This window comes from Condylostylus longicornis, unplaced genomic scaffold, assembly GCF_029603195.1.
Source record: "Condylostylus longicornis isolate FDR11 unplaced genomic scaffold, ASM2960319v2 ptg000006l, whole genome shotgun sequence".
Lineage (NCBI taxonomy): Eukaryota > Metazoa > Arthropoda > Insecta > Diptera > Dolichopodidae > Condylostylus > Condylostylus longicornis.
Window position 1 is genome coordinate 707,407 of NW_026577975.1, and position 24,652 is coordinate 732,058.

The 24,652-nt window shown below is 21.5% G+C and overlaps 1 protein-coding gene across 2 annotated transcripts in view; it reads right to left on the minus strand.

The window, feature by feature from the left end:
- Positions 1–24,652, minus strand: part of LOC129617245 (probable serine/threonine-protein kinase DDB_G0282963) — a 41,664-nt gene that overhangs the window by 16,107 nt on the left and 905 nt on the right. For both annotated transcript variants that reach the window (XM_055532586.1, XM_055532582.1), the window contains exon 2: positions 20,656–20,803. The gene's annotated coding sequence lies outside the window, so the exon portion shown is untranslated. The remainder of the gene's footprint in view (positions 1–20,655; positions 20,804–24,652) is intronic.

The window sequence follows — 24,652 nt, forward strand, 5'->3', positions numbered from 1 at the left end:
TAGAAATGAATTGTCATTTTTATGATTTTATTTTACTATTACAAAATTCAATAGTCATCATATCGCAAACATTCTCAAAATAGATAATTCTTTACATAATATGTTGAGAAAGCTATGAATCTTTAATAAAATTATGTATAATTTTATTATTTCCTAATCATGTTTATTTTATTATATTTTTTAAGAATCCAGGTAATTTTGAATTGTAATACATAAGTAAATTTGAAAGAATATAACAGAAAATAGAGCGGAAAATTAAGTGTAAAGTAGAGTCCAGAATGGCACGGTAGACACTAGAGAGTTTTTCAGCTCTTTTAAGAATATTTTAATTTTAAAGTTATTTTTAGTATTTTCTCATTATATCAAGAGAACAATGCTCGTGTACGACAAGTAAACAACATTTTGAACCCAATTTTTTTTATATAAACAATTTATTTAAAACTAGTAAAATTTTGATTTAATATTTATTATTTACATTTAAAAACTAAAAATTCATATTTTTTTTTATTTATATTTCCCGTACTAAATTCAATTTTTAATCATATTAGGTATAATTAAAAATAAAAAAATTGATTTTTTTTTAATTTATTACTCATTTTTGTACATATAATTCATGTACATTTTTAAATAAATATAATGGTGATTTTGTAAACAAATTTTCAATAAGAAATGTGAAATATGAATGATTATAACAAGAAAAAAAATTTCAAATATAATGAGATATTCTATGGCTAAATTTGCATATGTATGTACATTCAAAAATATTTTAAAATTATTATTGTAATTCTCTAATAATTTTAATTTAGCTCTTAAGCAAATCAAACATAATATATGTATTAGGCAGACGTGGTAATTACGCATAAATTTTACGCACAGGCTGTACAAATACAATTTCTTGATATATGTAGTTCGTAAATTACATTGTCAACAAAATAGCCCAACAAATCGGATACTTTAGTAGATTTAGTAGTTATAGGTTAACTGGAAATTATGCTGTGGAAATTTATAATAAAATTATTTTGCCTTATTTTGATTTCTGCTATAGTTGCACTCAGATCATGGCAACACTATATACTATAAAAGCACTGTCAACAAATAAATATTTGCTTAATTTAATCACATGGTATGAAACCAGCTGAGGTGGATGACACAAATTTATTTTGATACTTGATATTTCATAAAAACAAAAAACAATTTAATAAAAATTTAAATATACAAATAAATAAAATAAAAAATTTTTTGTACAACGAGAGTAAAAACAAGGCTTTAAATTCTGAGCAATGCGTATCATTCTCAAAAAATGAAAAATGATCTATTGTCATAGTATCTAAAGAGTTGTCTGAATTATGTTGGAAAAGCAATGAAATACTATTTAAGGTCACTCAGTATATTTCGATTGGTTTTATTTAGAAGAAATAACACACAAAATGATATGTGTTTTATGAAGGTGTTCAGCTGTTAATCTACCAAATGTAATCTATTTTCTATTAGCTTGGAATTAGGAATCCTTACTTAAATAATATCAATTAAAACTTAAAATTTATATTTATTATCAACAATAATTTCAACAGTATATTCAAATTATATTATATATAGATTTGTTAAGTTAACAACAACTAATAATTGTAATAAAATTTAATTCTTATCAATTCTACATAATTTTTGTGCTAGGGTTAATGGTACCATGTGCTGTGCTATATAATATTTACAAATTAAGCTTTGGACTTACTACACATACTTATATGCACATACTATTTAAAATTGTAGTTGTTATTTCTATTAAGATTATCAGAGTTAATCCTATAAATTAAGCTTTTTTAAATAAAATTAATTACATATAAATATTTATTGAAGGAATATAAGCATTAACATAATTATGGGAAATTTTCAATAAATTTAAGTAAATTTAGCATTTAATGCTTTTATATAAGCTGAATTGTGTATTCAACTCCAATTTCAGGCTACAGAAAGTTCTTAATTTAAATCAATTGCACTAAAATTATATACATTTTATAGATAGTGCAATAATTTTAGTAAATTTAAAGTATATTTGAGCCACAATATTAAAATAATCAACAATTTTAATTATATACAACTATTGTTATACATTTTGCAATTATATTAGTTTTAAATTTTTCCATAACTTCAACATAATTAAAATATGTACATATATAAAGAAGAGCTCTGATTTCATTTTCCATTTCATATAATTTATTAAAAATGACATAATAAAGATCATTTTTCACTTGTCGTAAATCAAACAGGCTTCCGGATTAAATAGTAAAAATATGATTCCATCATTTTTTTTTTATTGTAATTTAAAATTAAAATATGATACTTGAATATATGAAAATAATTGGTCTTGAATCTATACTACAACAAAAAAAAAAAAATATTTGTATGAACATTTTATGAATGTATAATGAAGCGTCAATCATGAAAACCGGCAAAAATGTCTAATATGATCTTATTTGTAATTTAGAAAAGCTTTGAAAATATTAAACCGGTTTAATGTTATAAACTAACCATGCTGTTTTTATTTATTATTAAAGTTATTTAATTTCAAACAAGTTATGAATATTTTTAATTTTTAAAAAATACTTCATAGTAAAAGTTATTTGTGTATGTATACATTACGGCGAATACGGTAAATACGATGTACTTAAATAGTAAGTATATCGCACCTGTACAAATAAGAGGCGCCATTTTTTATATTTCTATACTTAGGGTTATTTATTATTTGAATTCGAAATGTTTATGTTTCTATTTAAGTAATTTTGTATTATTTTTTATAATAGTTAATTGAAAATTCAAAATTTTGCTTAATATTTTGCCGAAAATATGTTGGTATATTCCTAAATAATTGAATTACATACATATATAAAACTACTTGTAAGGGTGCAAAATATAAAATTTTCTATAATATTTTGTATACTAAGGTAATATAATCAATTACAGTCCAATTATTTTTTTTGTATTATTTAAATTAAAAAAAATAAATCGAATATAAAATTAACAGAAAAATTATACACCTTGACAACTGTAAGGTTTATTTTATAATAAGGCTATTGTATATTATGCAAGATTATATAAGAAAACGGCTGATTATAATCTAAAATTATAAGCTCTCCGTTTAACATTATTTAGTCATTGTTAATAAGTATATTATAATTGATAGGCTTGTATGAAACGTCAAAAACAATATTATCATTTAAAAATTAACTTTAGATCTTCCTCTGCATGTTAAAAATTATGTATGACAGCTGACAAACACTAAACAGTAGTAAAATATAAGAGCCGAAAATATATTTGATAAAAACGTTAAAAAACTAAAAACCAGGGCAATAAACTACTTACATTTGTGTCTATATTACACAATTGCTATATCGTAAAAAAAATTTTTTAATTTTATTTTTAAACAATGTGTTATAATTAGGAATTTAAATTAAAATCATTAAGAAACAAACTTGCAAATTTGTCATTAATTTCTTAAAATCAAGAGTGTATAACAGAAGAAGGTGTATAAAATATAAAGAAAAAATTTCTGTCGATTATAAATTTCTAAAAAAAAAAAAACCATTTACTTACCATAATAATCAACCAAACACACATACCAATTAATAATATGCCTATTTAATTATTACCATAAAATCAATATACACATGTCATTTCAATAAATATTTATACTTTGAAATCATCATCGGCCTATATATGTATAATAAAAATTTTCATTTACGGTACGCAAATAATAAATAATGTAGGTTGAAATAGTCTGCTTTCAATAATTGAAATAAAAATAAACTTTTTTTTTTCTCTTTTTTATTTTAGTAAATCTGATGTGTGATGACAAAGTTTTCAAAGATTTCAAACAAAATACTATAAATCGTATCTCTTGTTCACTACAATAGCAATATATATACACGTACAAATATACCATGATAAATTTATGAATAAATAGCTACATGACACAACTGTTATATCGTAAAAAATATTTTTATACTCTTATGAAATTTCTAAATTTTTTACAGGGTAAAAACTTGTAGCTACATTTTCAAATTTTTCAATACTAAATAAAAGTAGTATAGTAGAAATTTTTTTTTAATGGAAATTTGCCAAACGCATTGTATTTGTCATAATATACAGATACTTATGTATATATTTTCGTGTACAAATACATAGAAATATTTATAGTAAAATACAATAAATAATAAATTAATATGGTAAAATAAAAAAACTCACAATGGCATTTTGTAAATTTAAAAAAAAAACTAATATTTAACATTCAAAATTAAAGTTGAGTAATGTATACATTGACTTATATTGAACAAAATTATATTTAAATTAATAATATACAATGCATGCAGTGTTACAACTTTAGTTCAAATGGACCAATTACTCACATATGGAAATTGACTAATTTTAAACACACTATACTTTAACTTCAAAATTTACTTAAACTTTTTGATTATTTTCAGATTTATAATGACATTATTTTTCTGTTAGGTGTTAAATAGATTTACCGAACACAAACACCCTATAATATTACAAATACTTGTAATGACATATTGCCATTAAAATAATTGCTATAACAGTAACTATTTCAATAATTAATTACTATTTTCATCTTTCTGTCAGATAATTTAACATTTAAACCGTAAAAATATTCAATACTCAAAATATTTTTTATTAAAATTTTATACAAACAAAGAAATAATTAAAAAAACAAAATAGTTGTCAAAAATAATTAAAAAGTTTATTTTGACCCATGAATTTAAAAAAAATGTATTTAAAATCAAAAAATATAAGTAAAATTTAATTAAATTCTAAAATATTTTAATTAGAAGCTTCCTAATTTATTACTCAATTAATTTAATGCTTATGTTTTTCGAAGTTTTTTTTTTTCTTTTTTTAATTTTAATTAAATAAATCAAAATAAAAAAATTTCAAATCTTTTAAGAATGACACAATCGTTGTGTGAACGCAAAATTTTTAATTTTTTTGTTTTTAACTACATAAAGGTAATATTATTTTTATTATTGTTATAAAGAGTAAAAGCAATTTATCAAAATATTAATGATTTTACTACAAGATCAAGGTCAAAATCAGTCTAAACGACCACACATATGTATGTTCACATACATGTATGTCATACTTGTATGTATGCATAATAATGATGTAGGCTTATTTAAAAAAAAAAATAAAATGTTAACTGTTAAAGTAAAATTTTTACATTTTACACCTTAATGATTATAAAGTTTATAACATATAGGCTTTAAGAATAATCTACAATTACATAAATTTCCAGTCTTAAAGCGTAAATCCATAAACCGTGAACGGTAACTTTAGTACGAGAAACAATCATTTTAATAGAAATGGAAGTAAACAATTCTAAATGCTTGAATATTGGCCGAGATTTTCTTTTTGAAATATGTCAATTAAATAATTTTAAGAATTCGAAATTGAATTTAAATTTATCCAAAAAAACATAAAGATATTTATGGTATATTTTATAAGTTTCAATCTGGAGAGCAATGATAATATAAGACAGTCACCATAATATATTTAGATTCTATTTGATTATTGTCATGACAAATACCTATTACAATTTTGATAACGATTTGGATTTAAAACTTGTTCGTATGCACACTACCTGTTAAATTACGTTTTTAATAATGTCATTACAAAAATTGTTACCGGTAATTATATCCACATATTATATTATATTCTAAATTTTTAAATCAAATGGAATATACATAATATACGCAAACAGCATCACTAGAAATCTACATCATATTAAATATCCAATACAATATAGAAAAGTGTGTAAACATCGCACTTTTAAATCAAAATATTTACCTATATTTATATGTACACATATGTATGTTACGCACCTTGAATTTTTCTTTTATTAATGTTGTTTTACTCGAATTTTGATTATTTGTGTTTATTTTGATTTTTCAAATAAATAAGTAACTTACTTGATCTTATAATAACAACATCAATGAATGATTTAATCACTTATTTTACTTGTTTGCTTTCTTAAAAAAACAATTTATCTATTACAATTTTAAATTTTCTATTAATTTTATTTCGGTTGATTCTGTTTTGTGGTTGTGACTGCTGCTGCGCTACTATACTAGCTGCTGTCTATGATATTTTTTTGATATTGCATTGTTATTTTATTTTAGAAAATAAAAATGAAAAGTTGTTTTTTGAAAAGCAATTTCTTTTCCATTTTTCTAGGTGATCTATCTTATATCATTCTAAAATTAAAATTATGTATGTACAAATATATTAGAACTTACGTCATTAAATGAAATTTTTCACGTTTATTTATATTAAATGCATACATATTTATATTTTGTGGTTTTATTCATTTAATCTTGAACTTTTTCAGAACAATAATTTGATGTTGTTACAGATTATACTTATAATTTATAGTGTATAATTTCTAGTGTAACAATTGTATATACAAAGCTCAAATATACGTATACCAGTACATATATGGTGTATAACTGTATATTTTGTAGACAAAATTATAATAGAAGAAATAATATTTTTAAAATAAATAACAACTTAATTTTTTTTATAATAATAATTCACAACTAATTGTATATGGTAACTCTTTCAGATTTAAAAATATTTCATATGTAATGGGTGAAAGTTATCCCAAAAACATAGCTTTTATATTTGTTTTAATAGTTATACGTAGCCAAAAATTTGAAATTATATTTAACTAAAATAGTTAATATAACATTTAACAACTATAATAAATTTTAATATAAAAAAACAGAAATTATAAAAAAAAAAAAAACAATTTAAAGGTCATTATTTTAAAAGTGATTTTTTTTTTTTGGCACAATTTCAAATAGAAAATAAAATTATAGTGATATATAGTTATAGGTGTAAACACACATTTGTGTACATATAACATATAGGCAAATTTGTCTGGAAGTAACAATAATGAACCGCATGTAAACAGCAACCCTATTATGTATATAAACATGTCAAGTGTTAACAATAATTATTATAGGTAAGTATACAAACAAAGTTCATGTACTTGTTTATGTTCAAATAACAAAATTACAATGGTGAATAAAAATTATGTTGTATGAATTTTAATTAGACAAACCTTTAATATTGTGGTTAATCTATTTATGTTGATTTTTTTCTTTTTCATTTTTAAGAAAATTTTTATTTGTTTAATATCTACTTTAAAGGTAATTTTATCAATACCTTAATCTTTATTTATAATTTAAGTTGAGGTTTACAGCTACCTAATGTTGTATGTAATAAATGAGCTTAGGCATACACATGTATGTACTATGAAATATTGGTTTGAATACAGGGTATAAATACAAAGAAACAAAATATAGGTGTTATAAAAATTTAAGAATACCAAAATTAATCAATTTCCCTTTAGAAAACGAATATGGTCATGAATTTTAAATGTTATTAAATAACTGTAAAATAATACTACTTATTTACATACTTTTATAAATATTTTAAGGTTATGTTTTTCATTTAAATATTGTAAGTTCTTTTGATAATTTTTTTTTAATAATAAAATATGTGGGTGAATCTAAAACAATTAAAAAAAATCAAGAATTTTATAAAAAAATGTATTTTTAAATTAAAATATAGGTAATAAATTTAAACTTTCTAAAAGATTTCAATTGTAACCCAAATTTGACCATTTTTGTGTTTTGATCGTATTCACTGTATGTTGTAAATTTATAACCTATATACCACAAAATAATTTACGATATTATATGTATATAGATTAAAAATACGTATACGGTATTTCCTAATGGGAAAAATTGAAGCAATTTTAATATTTTTTTGCTAAGGTTAGATTGCTAGTGAATTTACAATTAGATCACTTAAATATTATTATTCATATATATTCATATTATTATAACACTTAAATCAAATTACATTAGTTTTCTATCATTGTTCTGATAGCAGATTGTATACTTGCAAAAAGTAATTAAACTTTATTATAAAATTATCAGGTAAATACAGTGGTATAAGTATCATAAAATACAAAAAATTATTTAATATTAAAAGCACTAAGTAAAATTGAATTATTACTTATCGTAAATAAAAACTATTATCGTAAATAATTCATTCTCTCAAAAACACATTTACAATTCCTGACACGTTGTCTGTAATACAGTATTAATATACATTTCAGGTTACGGAATTTTAACTGCAGAATTGCAGGCTTGAAATATTATATATCTGTAAATATCGAAAAACCAAATCGTTATTAAGTATTTGAAGTTTTGTATTTTAAGTTCAAGTTCATCATACAAAATTTTTGTTATAAAAAAATTATAATTTTTTTTTCTATACAAATTATACACAAATTTTATTTAATACAAACAAGTGAATGAAAAATATATTCAAATAAAATTAGAATAAAAAATACATTAAAGCGGTCTTAGATTATAAAAAACAAAAACCAAATATTTAATGTTTTAAACAACAGGCGCAAAGTTCAAGTAAATATTTTATAGGTAAGTAGTTGGTCATTTGTAATATGCTAATAAAATTGAAATTAAATATCGTAAATTTATTTTAAATTCAATTATTTGAATTAAAATGTACAAATAGAAATACGTCCATTTTTGTATAATTAATAATTAATAGAATTTTATTATATTACATATATATAAATGTACATATGTATAAATGCATATTAGTATTTAAAATTTCCAAATAAGTTTTTGACAAATGCGTGTTTTTGTACGTGCAAAATCATTGTGACGGAAATACTATAAATGGCATTATAAGACAATTAGTATGAGAACTTTTTATTCAATAATACTTGTTTACAATATAATTAATATATGGATGCATGTATGTGCATAAATAAAAAACGGATATACAAAAAAAATGAGAAAATTGATTTATTTTACAAATTTAAACAATATTTTTGACATATTTGTTCCTTATATTTTCATATGTCATATATTAGTGATAAGAAAGTACTCACATTCATATGTGCAAATAAATTCTGAATTGATTCATCAAAATATACTCGTAATGTAAGGTTTTCCATAAAACTTTTGGAAAGAGACAGTATCCAGTTAATTCTAAACACTTCTTAACATTCAGAAACAAAAGAATAGACAAGTGCGTCATCACGATCTCGCTTTTTTATTAATATGTTTTAATTCACAATAATGAAGTAATTTTATAGTAACTATCATTATTCCGTAATAATGTAATTTTTGTTCACTTCTCAATTATTCAGTAATTACTTAGCTTTTAAAATTGACTTCTTATTCCAATAACACACTCATAATATCGTAAATACTTAGTTTTTTACTTAGTTTGCTTCTTCATAAATTTATTTTTCCGAAAATACATTTTTTTGGTATCATATTTTTTTAAAAATATTTTTAAACTCAGGTATTATTATAATATTTTCTTAAATATTTAAAAATCTAAAACATAAAATCGTGTTAATGAATTCAAAAATTCATTAACAGGCATAAATTTGTTTGCATTTTTAATATGTTTTTGTGTTATATTTTTAACGCGTAAGCAAACTTCTACAACTTTATACAAATACAACTTCAACTTAAGAATTTCGCGTGCAAACAAATTTAACAATAGAATAATTTTATGAAATATGAGTATAGTATATACAAGGAAAATATAATATGCACTTTTTAGAATTTTAAGCGCTTGTTATTAAAAATAATTCGATCAATGTATGTTCATTCTCTTTGGCAATAATATTCGAAAATAATAAACTTGTTAATTTCAACACTCGTGAAATATAGTCTCAGTTACAGTTACCATATATGTATAACATTTTTGAAGTGCTACTGTTAAAATCAAGTTAAATAATTGAATAATTAATTATCTAAGTATAACAAAATCTATTTATGTATCAATTATAAAGAAAATTAATTTACGTCAAAAAATTTTTTTATAACAATGGGTTTTCCATTATAATTTTCTCTTTTAAAACTAAATGTTTATTTATAATTCGGTCTTTATTGATTGTATACTAAAAATTATAACAGTCTTGAAAAATTATAACAGTAAAATGAAAAGAGGAAATGGAATTTTGAATACAATTAACTTAAAATTAAAGTTTTATATTATTACTTATATGTTTGAGCTGTTTGCAATTCAGAATACAATAGTAAAAATCTAGACATATGTACATACATACTTATGTAAGAATATCATAAAGATTTTAATGAATCTCGTCAAACTTGTTAAGGATGAATAAAAAACGAGTTTGCAATATTGTCAAAACTGTCCGTTACTAGCTACCAAGCGAAACAAGCCAACTCTTTGCAGCATAATTTCTTCAACATTAACAAATATCATCCAAAATCTCAATAAGGATATTTCCAAGTTTAAAGGCTTTTGAAATCGGCTTAATATATACAGAATGGCTATATAAGGAACCAAATGGGAATGCCCCTCTTAAATCATATTCCTATCTCTAAAAAATCACACCCTAAAAACATACAATTAAGCTAAGCGACTAATGTCGAATATATGCCAAAATATAAGTCATTATTAAATTAAGCGATTTATATCAAGGGATATAACTCCATTGGATTTGACATACATAAGTATGTATGCCAAATAAGTACATACATATATTAATAAATTTTTATAAAATTTTCTTCTACCGACCAGCTGATCGTCATACTTCAAAAAACATGAAATGTATAACCTAAATTATTATGAATATTTTTAACTCTCTGCCTTACTTCATATTAATTCATAAACAGGTGTAAAAGTACATATCTGTGTATGTATACACATACATACCTATTATCTATAATTAAAGCTGGCTATAAATACCTTCATAATAAATTGAAAATTATTTACTTTTTCATTTTTTTTACTTTGCAAAGATAAGATAATTTATGTACATACATAAAAATACAACTCTAGTATAACACACTTGTGTAATAACTATTTTATTGCAATATCATTAAACAAGTTCATACATGTTTAATTACAGGTAACAATATAAAATATTCAATATAGTACGAATAAATTATAGCTATTTTTTCAAAATTATAAAATCAATTAATGAAAAAATCTCATAAAGTTTTTAATTTTTTTTTTGCTTTTATAACAATATCCCCCCCTCGCTATATACGAAAATAATTATAATTAATGAACCAAATCTTAAAATTTCTAAAAAAAATCTCGTTATAGAATACATACGTATACGTACGTTCATACATGCATATTTGTATGAAAAAATCCCTCAAAAATAATCTTATTTTGGAAGACAAATATTTTAGACATGTGTGCTTACAGTAAGTGTGAATATCTAAATTTATTTAAAAAGAATTCTTATAATTAATTTTAAATATATACATATGAACATAAAAGTATGCATGTTCATAACCATAATATGAATAGATATTTAACATAATTTAAGTATTAGAATTTTATTGTTAAAAAGTTTGTTATATAAGTTAAGTATATTTCTAGAATCTAAATAAAATGAGATCCAAATCGATAATGCTAATTATAAAAAGAAAATGTATAAAATAATGTTTCATACAATAGTGGTACATTATACGTACAATTACACATAATATATGTATGTGGTAACGGTAAGTACGTACTGGGGTTCAAATCAAACGACCTGAACATGTTTGATCGATGGATGATCAAACTCATACAAATGTTATTAATGATCAGATGAAACAGGCTCTTTTTCTTCATAATCATTGAATTTATGAACAAAAATAATACAGATTACAATAATTGGTCCTAATAATATAATTATGGTCAACCAAACTTACATATATTATATATCGGCCAGAGAAATGAGATCAATCAAATTAGTATATCAAATGCAATTAAGGCTATGTAATAAAGCTCAGTATCTTGGCAACCAGATGTCGGACAGATATGATTCAAAAAAAATTATTTCTGGATTTTGTCGAAAAAATATTATTCCAGATGTTTGAGAAGTATAACCCTTCGAATCCTCGCAATAAATAGGGTCTAATAAAAATGATTCTACTTTTTGGTACTTTTTGTTTTATTAAGTTCTATTACAAGGTCGGGCAGTGAGTTTTTCGAATGAAAGCGATTGAAGCTATGTTTCATTTGATTTTCTAAAAGGAAATTTTTCTAATATAATTTACAATTTGATTAAACTTAAAAATATTAATCAAAATATAAAATTAAAATTTTCAAATAGAATCATTGAACTATATAAAACTTTATTTAACAAAATTAATTTATTAAAAATATTGAATATTAAATCATAGATTCTATTAATAATCATATAAAATTAATATAATTAAGTATATAAAATTTTTAATAGACTTATTAAACTAAATTCTAAAATTATTAATTAAATTAAATTTTATTCTAATTAAATTTAACGATATTGATAGTGTGTTATCAGAATAAATATGTATGTACATATTTATAAATATATATATATACTTATTTATATACACATACACAAATACTTCGTAAAGGGAGATTATTGTTGTTGCAAAATTTAAATTTATAATTCCAAATGAGCCAAAAACTAACACATTTACATATTTATTAACATGATTATAGCAATGATGATCCAAATTCGAAAAAAAAAATGAAAAAATTTAATTATACACGATAATTAAAAACAAAAATGTTTGTATTTTTTTTTTTATTTTGTTTTCATCGATAAGGAGTATAACCTTTTTTTTTGTTTCACTGTTTTTTATTTCTTTTTTCATTTATAATTCTTAACATTTTTAGCACTAGATAATGAAAATGAGATCATTGAATTATTGTGAATATACCAAATATCGAACAGCATGTATATACACACATATAAACTTAATTTAATATCATACTGGTGAGAAATTTTTGAGTAAACAAGAAATATTGTCATATATGTACATATACACACATTCAAAGTAAATCTATGCATTTGTGTTTAATTAAAATTAAAATTTAAATGAAAATTTCACCTTCTTTTTCTTTCTTGTTCTCAAGCAAAATTACATGTAATGAGTAATTGTGATATCGTCACGAATCTTTATATATTATAGGATTTCACGATATTCTTGATCCTTCTGTAAGAAATACACATAACTGTTTATGCAAATGCATCCGCGACTGGTTCGATTGCTTCAAAACTGTAATCAAACCGCTCAAAATTCTTTAATTTTCAAAATAAAACTGAATTCATTGGCTCAACAGTTTCTCAATAAGCTCATGCATTTTGTAAAAAATTGATATTTTTAATGCAGTTTTTTTTCACCATCAAAAAGTTGAAGCTTTAGAGCGTCGGTTTTTTTTATAACGTCAATTTTATAATTTGTTTATATAACGCCGTCAGTAGTACTGTTTTTGTCAAAAAAAAAAAATCTATTCTTGCCAAAAAAAATGTCAACTATGTAATTCTAAGCAGAATGTATCGTTTACATATAAGACCACATAGCTCACAAAATGTCATACCACATAGCTCACAAACTTCATTGTAATTGGTAAACTTAAATTTTTGTTTCAAATTTGCACGGAAATTCCATTTCCGCATAACATACCAATATTTTTCTCCAATATCAATGAAGAATATAAATTCAACATAAATATGAATGTGCAAACAGAATAATTAATTGTTTTTATTGTATTATATAAAAATTACATAACAAATTCAATATTTACTTAAAGAATATCGAAATTTATAAGAAAATAAAAATTGACAATATACTTTATATATTTTGTAACTAATTAAAAGAAAAAACTCAATATAGGTGTAACGAAATCTATTAAATATACACACCTACTCTGCAAAATTTTAACAAAAAATATTTATTGAATAAAAATTATTCAAATATAAATTACATAAAAATGATTTCTATTATGGAAATTAAATGGTGATTTCTATATTGTAAAAATTAGGTGATCTTAGGCAAAGTTTTGGTATTTTGTATTGTTTGTGCAGAAATTTTAAAGAAAAATTCAACTCCGTGATTCATTTAATGAGTATGCAAAAACAGAGAGCGCCTCCAAAAAAAGCTTGACGCCTTTTACAAACTTTCAGAAAAGAACGTTGAATGAAGATAGATTCGAATAGAATTGAATGAATTTGATTTATTTTATATTATTCCTTCGTAAACTACAGATTTTTAGCTTTTCTATCCTATTTATTAATAAAGTGTAATAAAGTTGGTAAGCTTAAAGATAAGTTGTCAAACATAAAAACTATATGCGAATGTCAAAACATACAATTCTGACAATTTAATTTTCAAATTCGTACTCATTCTCATAATGTAAACACATTATTAAAATATAAAAATAAGAAAAGCTTAGCGGTTGTTTAAAGGCGGTTCAAAAAGTAATTTTTTAATTTTTCAATCTAGAAGCCTGAGAAACATAGGACGCAATATTTTAAATTATAAATTTTTTTTTATTGTTGTGTAAAGACATTATTATGTAATTTGCACATTACTCATACTCATTGATAGTAAATGGTCTAATTGAAATATGTAAATACTATGTATAATTATTACATAAAAAAATTTCATAGAAAAAATTAACGAAATTCTTCAAGACATTGAATTCAATTTTGACTGAAGCGCTAAATTTAATAATTATAAAATGCTGAGCATTTACAGTAATTTATGTACTTGTTATGTGCATCAAAATTTAAATCCACAGGGTGTCTACCAATGGTAACAATTTTATACATAAATGTATGTACTTAAATACATACTATCATTGTTAAACTGTTAAGACATCAGAAGATAATCAAAAATGAATTAAAATTTTATTTAGAAATAAGTGCTGCTGCTTAATTATTTAGGAGATAAAACGCTTTTTGAAAAATTCCAGAATTTCTAACAAACATCCGTTCCAATAGAAATTTATTGCAATTATAAATAAAAGGTGCTTGAATAAAGGAGCGTTATTAAAGGCAAACTTAACGTATTTGACTTATTTTATGCCTGGGAGTATCAGTCTACTTAATATTAGTATGCAAAATCATTATACTTAATACAAACAATAGGTAGGTATCTAATATTGTACACTTTACAAAATCATCCTGTATTATAGTTGCAAACAATATTATTTTCATCAGATAGGTATTATATGTATGTATATGAGCTTACCTACCTGTATAAGTAAAGTTGAAATTACTTTATTATAAATAAGGTAAATGCAATCCGATAATCGTGAATTTCATTAAATTTTATTTTCATATACAATTACAAGGAGAAATAGTTGTGAATTTTCAATTATACCATTCTGATTTATTCAATATTCACGATTTTCTTCTTATTCGTGTTTTCATAGCCTATATACTCTTGAATATATTGCTAAAAAATTACTTTATTTTTGTAAATAACAAAATTACATAGATACTAATTTGTTTTGGTAAGTAGGTAGGTAAGTATATTAATTTGCAATATTTACAATTACCTATAAAATTATTCACAGTCACGTATAGGTATACACATGTATAATGAGTAAATGTACGTTATATGGTGTAACATTAACACACAATATTATTTAGGTATAAATTGCAAAAACTATAATAAAATTACTTATTAAAATTAATTGAAATCACATAGTAAATAATTTTTAATTTGAATATACATACATACATATTTCAGCAAATTTACAGAAAAAAAATCGATTATAATATTCTTTTAAGCAAAATTATCTCTGACTTAAAAATTTAACCCAAAAGTTCAGAAGAGATTAAATTCGAAATCTCAGTAGGAAGTTCTATTATACTTAACGTTGAAAAAAAATTTTCTAACTTTTATTTAGAAATAATTTTCAAATACTTTTATTGGCATGCAACATAATTTTGTTACAAAAAAAAAAATTCTATTAGTCCACAGGTGGTTTAAAATTTATACTTCTATTTTTAATAATCTTAAGTTATTAAAGATCATTAACCCGTAACAAATACGAAAATTATATCAGTGGTTACAAGCAAAAGCTTCTTAATTTGATTTTCGATACTGAATTTAAAAAGATTTTATTATAAATTTGAATTCTCCATTGTATGAACCTACAATTTGGTTAATTAATTGAGGTCAGTGGCTTTGGCCACTATATATTTACACCTTATTTCATTTCGAAATGTGTATTAATTTTTCACACTTTCATCTTTAATTTGCCAAAAATTTAATTAATCTACATTTTCGAAATTACAGCATAAAATTAGCTTCTTTATTTCTTAATTCAATTAAACTTGATTTTTTCGAAATGTATTCCTTTTCAATATAGTAAGATTTTTCTTAAAGTCATCGGCACAAATTAACACTACCAAATATTTTTTTAAGTCTAGTTCAATTTAAAATATTTCTTAAAAATGATGTTATTCCCTTAAAACATTCTTAATTTTCAAATAACATATTTTATAATGGCAAAAATTTTATACAATGTGTAAATTGCTATAAAAGATTTATGGCATATGTAAATATAATAGGGCAATAACCTTTTTGCAATAAGTATGTATAAAATTTTTTATAATAAATTGATTAATAATATATTTAACATATTTTAATATTATTTAAAACGAAATTTACATCAAATTTCAGAAACTTATTTGGAAATATTCGTAAATTTATAGAATTTATAAATTACTAGAATTGAAAGTAATAGAGTTCTTTTTTGTCCAAAGCTATTTGTTAAATTGTATCATCTTAAGTCTACAAAAAGTTTCAAATTTAAATTTTGTTACATTTTAAATTTTTTATTCATTATAAAGTAAGAAATAATTGTATTATGAATGTATAAACATTTTAATTTTAGATCTCCTAGCTCATTTTTTGACTTATCGGATTGGTTAAAAAACAAAATTATTTTATATGCAGTGATACAGTTGAAGATATATTGAAAAACCCTAGAAATAAATTCATCTAGAAATGAAGAAAATTTTAGTAATATAGTTTGATGTGCACACTTATGGTACCAAACAATGGATATTATATCTTTCAATGATTTTGTATTTAAAAATAAATTATTTTTGAAACCAGCAATATTTGAGACAATTATTTGTGATATATGTACGTCCAGATACATAACAGTATGTAGTGGCCCAAAATGGGTCATCCCGGATATGAAAGAACAGTTTCAGTATCTAATTGTTATTATTTTTTTTCTACAATTTCAAATTATGTTGAGATCAAAACGATATGCTAATTATACATAGTAGGTATGTACGCAATTTTTTATTCTTATATAATCAATAATTACAAATATTTAAGAAATCTCTTCAGTTTCATAATATTCATGGTCTTCAATTGTCCAACATCTTTTCAGAATAATATAATTTTTATAAAATCTATTTGAGCTTTTCTAAAGCATAAGAGATAAAAATTAACTGAAGGCTACAAAAATTTCATACAGATTCAATAGAATTTAATAATTTTGTTAAAGTACAAAGTTTTTGTAAAATAAAATTCTTATTATTAACAACATTTTTCCTTATACATAGATGTGTAGATAATTTTTGAACAAAAATTTAAAAAATTTATAAAAATTTATTCATTTTACATAAATATACTAAACATTTGTTAAATACACAATTCTATATTAGAGAACAGTTTATAAAATTCGATTCTAAATGTAAACATTTAAAATTAATATTACAAAATAGCCGTAATTAAAAAAAACAAACATAAAGAAGAAAATTCTAAATGAGCAGAAGAAAAAAACTATTCTGGAAAAATATATAAAATTTTTTTAACATTTTTTATTTAAAACATGTGCACATTTTAAGCACAATAAATTTTGATTTCAAAATATCGAAGTATATACAAAGTTATAATATAATGTATTTGAATAAAATCATAAAATCAATTTCCATAAAATAAAATTTTATATACTACTTGCTTAAAATCAAAGCTAAAAACTCTGGAAAACCAAAAACCAAAACAAAAATTTCGAAATATTTAAAATATTCCAGAGCATTTTGCCCATATAAAATTAAAAAAATTTTACATCCAAAAAATTTAAAAGAAAAATATGTTGGTACTGTTTGTTTTTACACATTGTTACTTAATAAATTTTCAGCCTAATTATACAAGAATAAGAACAATATAAAATCAATATTATTTTCTCTAACATTTAAGATAAAAATTATACATCTACATTAATTACATTTTTTTATTTGAGAAACTAATTTTATAAACCAGAAATGAAAGTATAATATTTTGTTTAAAGAATCTGAAATGGCAATGAGTAGAGAGTATTTTCATTTTCATATAAAAATAAAATTTGATATGAAATTTTTTAGTTCATTAAAATCTAAAAATAAAAATTCATTCTTTTCGATTTTATATACAATTCTATATAATATGAATGAAATTATCCACACTATTCATCTTCATTTTTCTTCTTTTGAATATCATTTAATTTTCACATTTTTTTTCAAAAAGTGCAGACCATGTTCTATATATGAATATATGCGTATTTCCAATTCAATTTCGAAGACGAACGAATTAATATATAAAATAAATGCGAATAAATTTTTATCCGCTTTTATTTTATATCTAAGAAATTTTAAATAACAATTAATATTTTAGAACTTAAAAAAATAAGTTATTATGTTGGTAGATTTTCAGGTTCACCTCAAAGAACATTTTTAATCAAAAGAGAACAAAGAAATTTCATAACTACAAAGTTACAACTTTAAACAGCTTGTGATGCGAAAGAAAGAAATGTTGCAAAATTTTAAAGATTAAAAAGATGAAAGAGGAATAGGACTAGTGTGGAAACAAAAGAATTAAGTTTTAATACCGTAAAATTCTTTCAAATAAATTAAAATGAGATCAAATTATGTTTGTATTTAAAAAAACGACAAATGAAAATTGGAATTTCAATTTTTATAGTAACTGTGCAGTTTCGATGTTTTAATATTGTTCCATTTAATTTTTATTGTCTGTATTTATATTGCAACATATTATAAAAAACCAAATAAATATAAAAAACAAGTACATTACTTATAGAGGAGAATTCAATGTTGAAATATAAAAATTAGGTAATTTAAAATTTTATTTCCTTAAAAGTTCAAAAAATGAAATTATACATTAAAAATGCATCTACAGTAAATTTCAGATAACTCAAACTATTTAATTACAAAAAAAAAAATTCAATCTATTAAAAAATTTTATTAAAATTACATTTTAATCTTTGTTTTATTTTTAGGGAGCTAAGAATCAATTAGAAATCACATGGAAAATAATTATCATATACGTATTGGATTTTTTTTTTGGATCAATGATACATTTGCAACATCACTGTAAATTGAACACATTTAAAATACAAAGCCATTGATGAAAAAAAAACCACCATTGATGACAAGAAGCAACCAAATTAAGGGAAAATATTTGTCACTAAATATCGTACTAGTTTGATTCTTTCCAAAATATAACAATATCTACTTGTGAACTTGTGAATGCATTTTGGTAATAAAATTACCGGGAATTTTTATAATGAAACAATTTTTTTTATATATACCTATATATACCTTTTATTGAGTCACATGATGGGGGAATAACATGGTTAGCACGTTCAGATATTTTATAATTCTTGCGTATAGAGAACAGTTTAGTATGCTAGAGAAAATATTTTGGCCGCCCATTTAATTGTGCTCTTTAAACGGCAGTTTTTTTTTGGTGTCTTTCACGAAATTAAAAAATTATTTTTAATGTGACTTTTGAAAAATTATAATTTTAAATTCAAAATTTTTGAAGATTATTATTGTCACATTTTATATTATGCAATTTATAATATTTAAAATGTTAATCCATTATGTAACCATATACATAATAAATTGCATATGTTTGTAGATAAAAAACAAAAACTTTGATTTATTTTCTATCCATTTTTGCATTTACAAGTTTCTTTTTATCGATAATAATTAATTTATAATGTTTTAAAATAACAATGGATATGATTTGAAATTTTTTGATTGAATCCATACCATTAAGATTAAATGAAATCGAAAAAATAAAATTCAAAACTTTCTCAAATTTGCATATTATTAGCATGTTTTGGTACTATTGTTTATATGAACATATATAAATACTCGTATATTAATGGATTTATAATTATATAAAATTACAATAAATGTATTTTCCCGTTTTGGTAAAAGATTATAAGATTTTTGTAAAACTCTTTTTAAGTATCTCCATTAGTGTATGTTAGATAATTCTTTGTATATACATACGTAATATGCGATGAATAAACTCTTTACGAAAACAAATTTTGCTTTAAAGAAAAATTATGTACAAATAATCATTAGTTATGGAATTTGTAAAATTATTTACCAACTCTAGCACTACCTAATTGAATTTAAGATAAATTTTTTTAGATTTTTATTATACAATATAAATTTTTTGATATTTCTAAAGAATTAGAAAAATGTTCTAGTATAACACTTAATGAATTTCGTTTTTTAACTTTCACTTTTCATTCTATATATAGATATACAGTGAAATCTCTATATAATAAACAGATAAAATTGTATAAAATTTGTAAATAATATAGAAATTACTGGAAATACAAAATTATACAAAAACTGGGTTGTTTTCCTAACATATACTCCTTATTAACATCTAATTTTTAATACTTTTCAAATCCCAGTTTCTAATTTGAAAATTGAAGATTGTTCGTAATTATACTTACCAAAATTAAAGAATATTGTTGTACTGGTTCCAAGAGCAAAAAACTTCAGTGCAATATGATATCCAATTTAATTGCACAATTTAATTAAAACTTTTTTCAAAATTAAATATTTTTATTTTATTAAATTTCAATTTTATTTTTTAATAACCTTAAAAAGTTAAAAAAAAAAAATTTTTAAAAATTAAAATAAATAATATTAATAAATTTTAATAAATTTATCACATGCTATAATATATTTTACAATATTATAAATGTTAATTTTAAGCAAAATTTTTTGATATTTTAATATTTATTTAGAAATATAAAATTTATTAAGAATATTTTCTTTTTTATACTTCTGTACTATGGTATAGTCAGGCATGAGAACATGTGGGATTTCACCAAAAATATATTGTATTTTTGAAAAATTGAATGTATGCGTCATGGCATTTAGGGAAAACACACTATAATAAAACTAAAAATTATTTTTAAATTCCTGCAATAGAATAGAATTTAAAAAAATATGTAAATACATTATTATACTTGAATATTGTACACGCATTTATTTTTATTATTATTTATATTGTAATATACTGATATAAAATTATATTAATTATAGACAAACAATTTATTATAGGTTTGGCAGCATTTAAATCTCTTATTGAGTATATTGAATAGAATGTAAATCAAGTTGATTTGCTACATTATTACAAAATTTTTTAAAAACATGTCAAAGAACGAATTTCTATAAAATAATTAATAAGATAATAGAAAAACTTGTAAAAAAAATAATCTACTGAATCTTGCTAACATTAGCAAAAATTTTAACAAAATTTTTTAATTATGGAGCAAAATTAATTAAAATTTTCAAAGAAATAATTAAATGCATATATTTCTGAGGTATATCAGATTCGTTCGACTTAATATATACAATATTGTTTTGATATACAACTTATATTTAGGGCCGGTGTATATATCGACGGACAACACTGTATATGAATAAAATACAACTATATATAAATATATAAATTTATATATATCGTACTCAATTCTTACATTCATATGTTTTAATATCACCTCACTATTCCGAAATTCATTATAATTAAATTTCGATAACTAATTTCAAATATCAGTTGAATTTATTTTGTAATCTTATACTATCATACAAATGTACAAATTACATTATTCAATATAATTTAATATTGTATGACAATACAAGTTTAGTGACCTACTATAATGAAATAATAACTTGTTAAATCTATATTTCAGATTAAATGACAATCATTCTATTATTATTTGCGTGTGTTATTTTCTTCCTACATACATATTTATAAAATATGTACATATATTATTGATATGTGAAAATTTTTACATAAAATATTAAATAAAAATTTGTGCAAACTCATTAAACGTAATGGAAATTTACGTATTTTTATAGTGTAGAACGAATTTATTACGAAATTTTATGATATTATAGATTATAATAGTACGAAACATGAAAACCAAATTAGGTCAAATGCATTCTAAACTTACAATCGAGCATTTATCAATGCTTACGTGTAACATACTAATGTGTACAAATATAAAATATTAAGTCTTATTAATTATTGGGAAAAAAAAGAAAAAATAAGAATTTTAATTTATTAACTTTAATTTATAAAACTGCTTTTTATATTTTAGGTCAAAGGTTTTGTATACATCTATAATCTGACTGGATCAAATTCTTCTTGAATTGATTTTAGGAAAAAATAAAATAAATTGGATAGAATACTCTAATAAATGGACGTATAGGAAATGCATATCTACCTTTTGACCAGAAGGTTAAAAAAATTTTTTACAATCCATTTGAAAATAAATTCGGAGGAAAGAAATTTGAATTCGCAATGGATTTTATTACTCAACTTAATTTAACTTTAATTTTAATAATAGAATTAAATAATATTTTATTGTTACATTTTATTGGGATTTTCAAAAACTTAGGTCTTAATATAAATTATGTATATTCGATAAATCAAAATCAAAAAATTTTCAAATGTGATTCAAATGTAGAATTTTTTGATAAATTTTTACTACAAAAGAAGTTCATTTGAAAATCATAGCATGCTTAAAAATTTGAAGTAAATTAAAATGTTAGATATTAAAAATCTGAAAATGCAAATTTGGTAATTTTAATACATACATATGTAATGATTCAAAAAAAATTATTTCTTAAAAGATATTTAAGATTTAAATTAGAATTTTAAGTATATATTCGAATTATTGAAAATCCCCGTATTGTAGAAAAAAGTTAGAACATTCTTATAAGTTATTCTTATGTTCATATGTGTTAATTGAATTTGTATAATGCAAAATTATTTGAATTTTAAATATTATTTTTACATCTTGAGTTCCAATATTGCAAAAACAAAAGTTTCTATGTTGCATTTAAGCAGTGTCTAAAAATTTAATTTACAATTTTTTCAAATTATTTGCAATATTTGGTTTTATATACTGCCTATCAAAAACTGTATTTTTTAACAATTTGCAAAATGTGATGTTGTAGAAACTCCTGACTCTTGTATTGAAAATATTTATTTTACAATATATAAAACTCAAGATCTTAATTGAAAATCGATTTTTTTCGGAATTTTTTCGAAATTTCTTTCTTTGCAGCAAATTTGAACACACATTTTAATCGAAGGGTGGAGGAGGGACGTGAGAAAGAGTACAATATTGTCCTACAATATAAAAATATTCATTAAATGTATTAATAATTTAAAATATCTTATTTTCTTTTGTTAAATTTAAGAAAATTTTCAGTTTTTTTTTGCAAATTTTACATGTATTTACTTTTTTTTTTTACAATTTCTTTTAATTAAACTTGCGTGTATATAAATATGTATAGTTATTTATTTTAGCAATGGCTATAATAAAAAATATAAATTTATAAGTGAAAGAAAAGCAAATCTTAATTTTTTTTCTTTTGCAAAAAAAAAAAAGAAAAAAAGAAATCTCGTTTATTTTTAGTAAATTACGTTTATTTTATTTTATTTCACATTATTATATATATATATAAATTCATATTATTTTGTACATATTTCTTTTGTTATTTATTATTGAAAATTGTTAATTTTTTTATCTCTTTATTTTTCTTAATTTTGTAATATTGTATATATTTATAAATTTTGCAAATAACATATTAAATTTAAAAAAAAAAAATCCGGTCACTTTTATAATAAAAACGGAAAGAAAATTATTTAAAAAGGTAGATTATAAATATGTATTTAAATTTAAGAAATTTTTTGTATATTTGTAAATTATTTATATTTACATTTTAAATAATCATATAAATTAAGCCCATGTTACATACTTTTATATATAAATCAATTAATATACGTATATTTTAAGTTCATATTGAATTTATATTTTGGAATTATCACAGAATTATTATTGGACATTGTAAACCGATTAATCGCTATTTTAAAAAATATGTTTTGTTAATTATAAAATAATACATGAATGTCTAACACACATAATGTATAAAACTATTATATGTATAACGTATACATAAATAATGCTCAACGTGGAAAAGAGTATACGCAATCAATAAATTTTTACAAAATCAAATGAATAAATTTTTTTATAAAATCCGATTAATTTTAAAAATATCTGTTAATATCAAATTAAATTTTACTCAATATTTTACCAGAATTCGAAATCAATAATATTTGATTAAATTTCAATTTAAATATAAAAATTTTTTTCTTATTTTGTTTTAGAATAAGCAATCAAATTTTTGGATTTTTAAAGAATTGTTTTCTTATTGGATTATTTAATTTCCTTAACTTCTTTTGTTTTAGTTTCCAAAATATTAATTTTAAGATTAAATTGGCAAACCTACGCAATAAATTTTATAATATTAGATTCAATTAATTCGTATAATAAATAATAAATACATTATGAACATATAAATAGACATAAATTATAATTAAATAAAAAAATTTCAATTATATTCAAACTCTTTTGATCAATTTCGTCT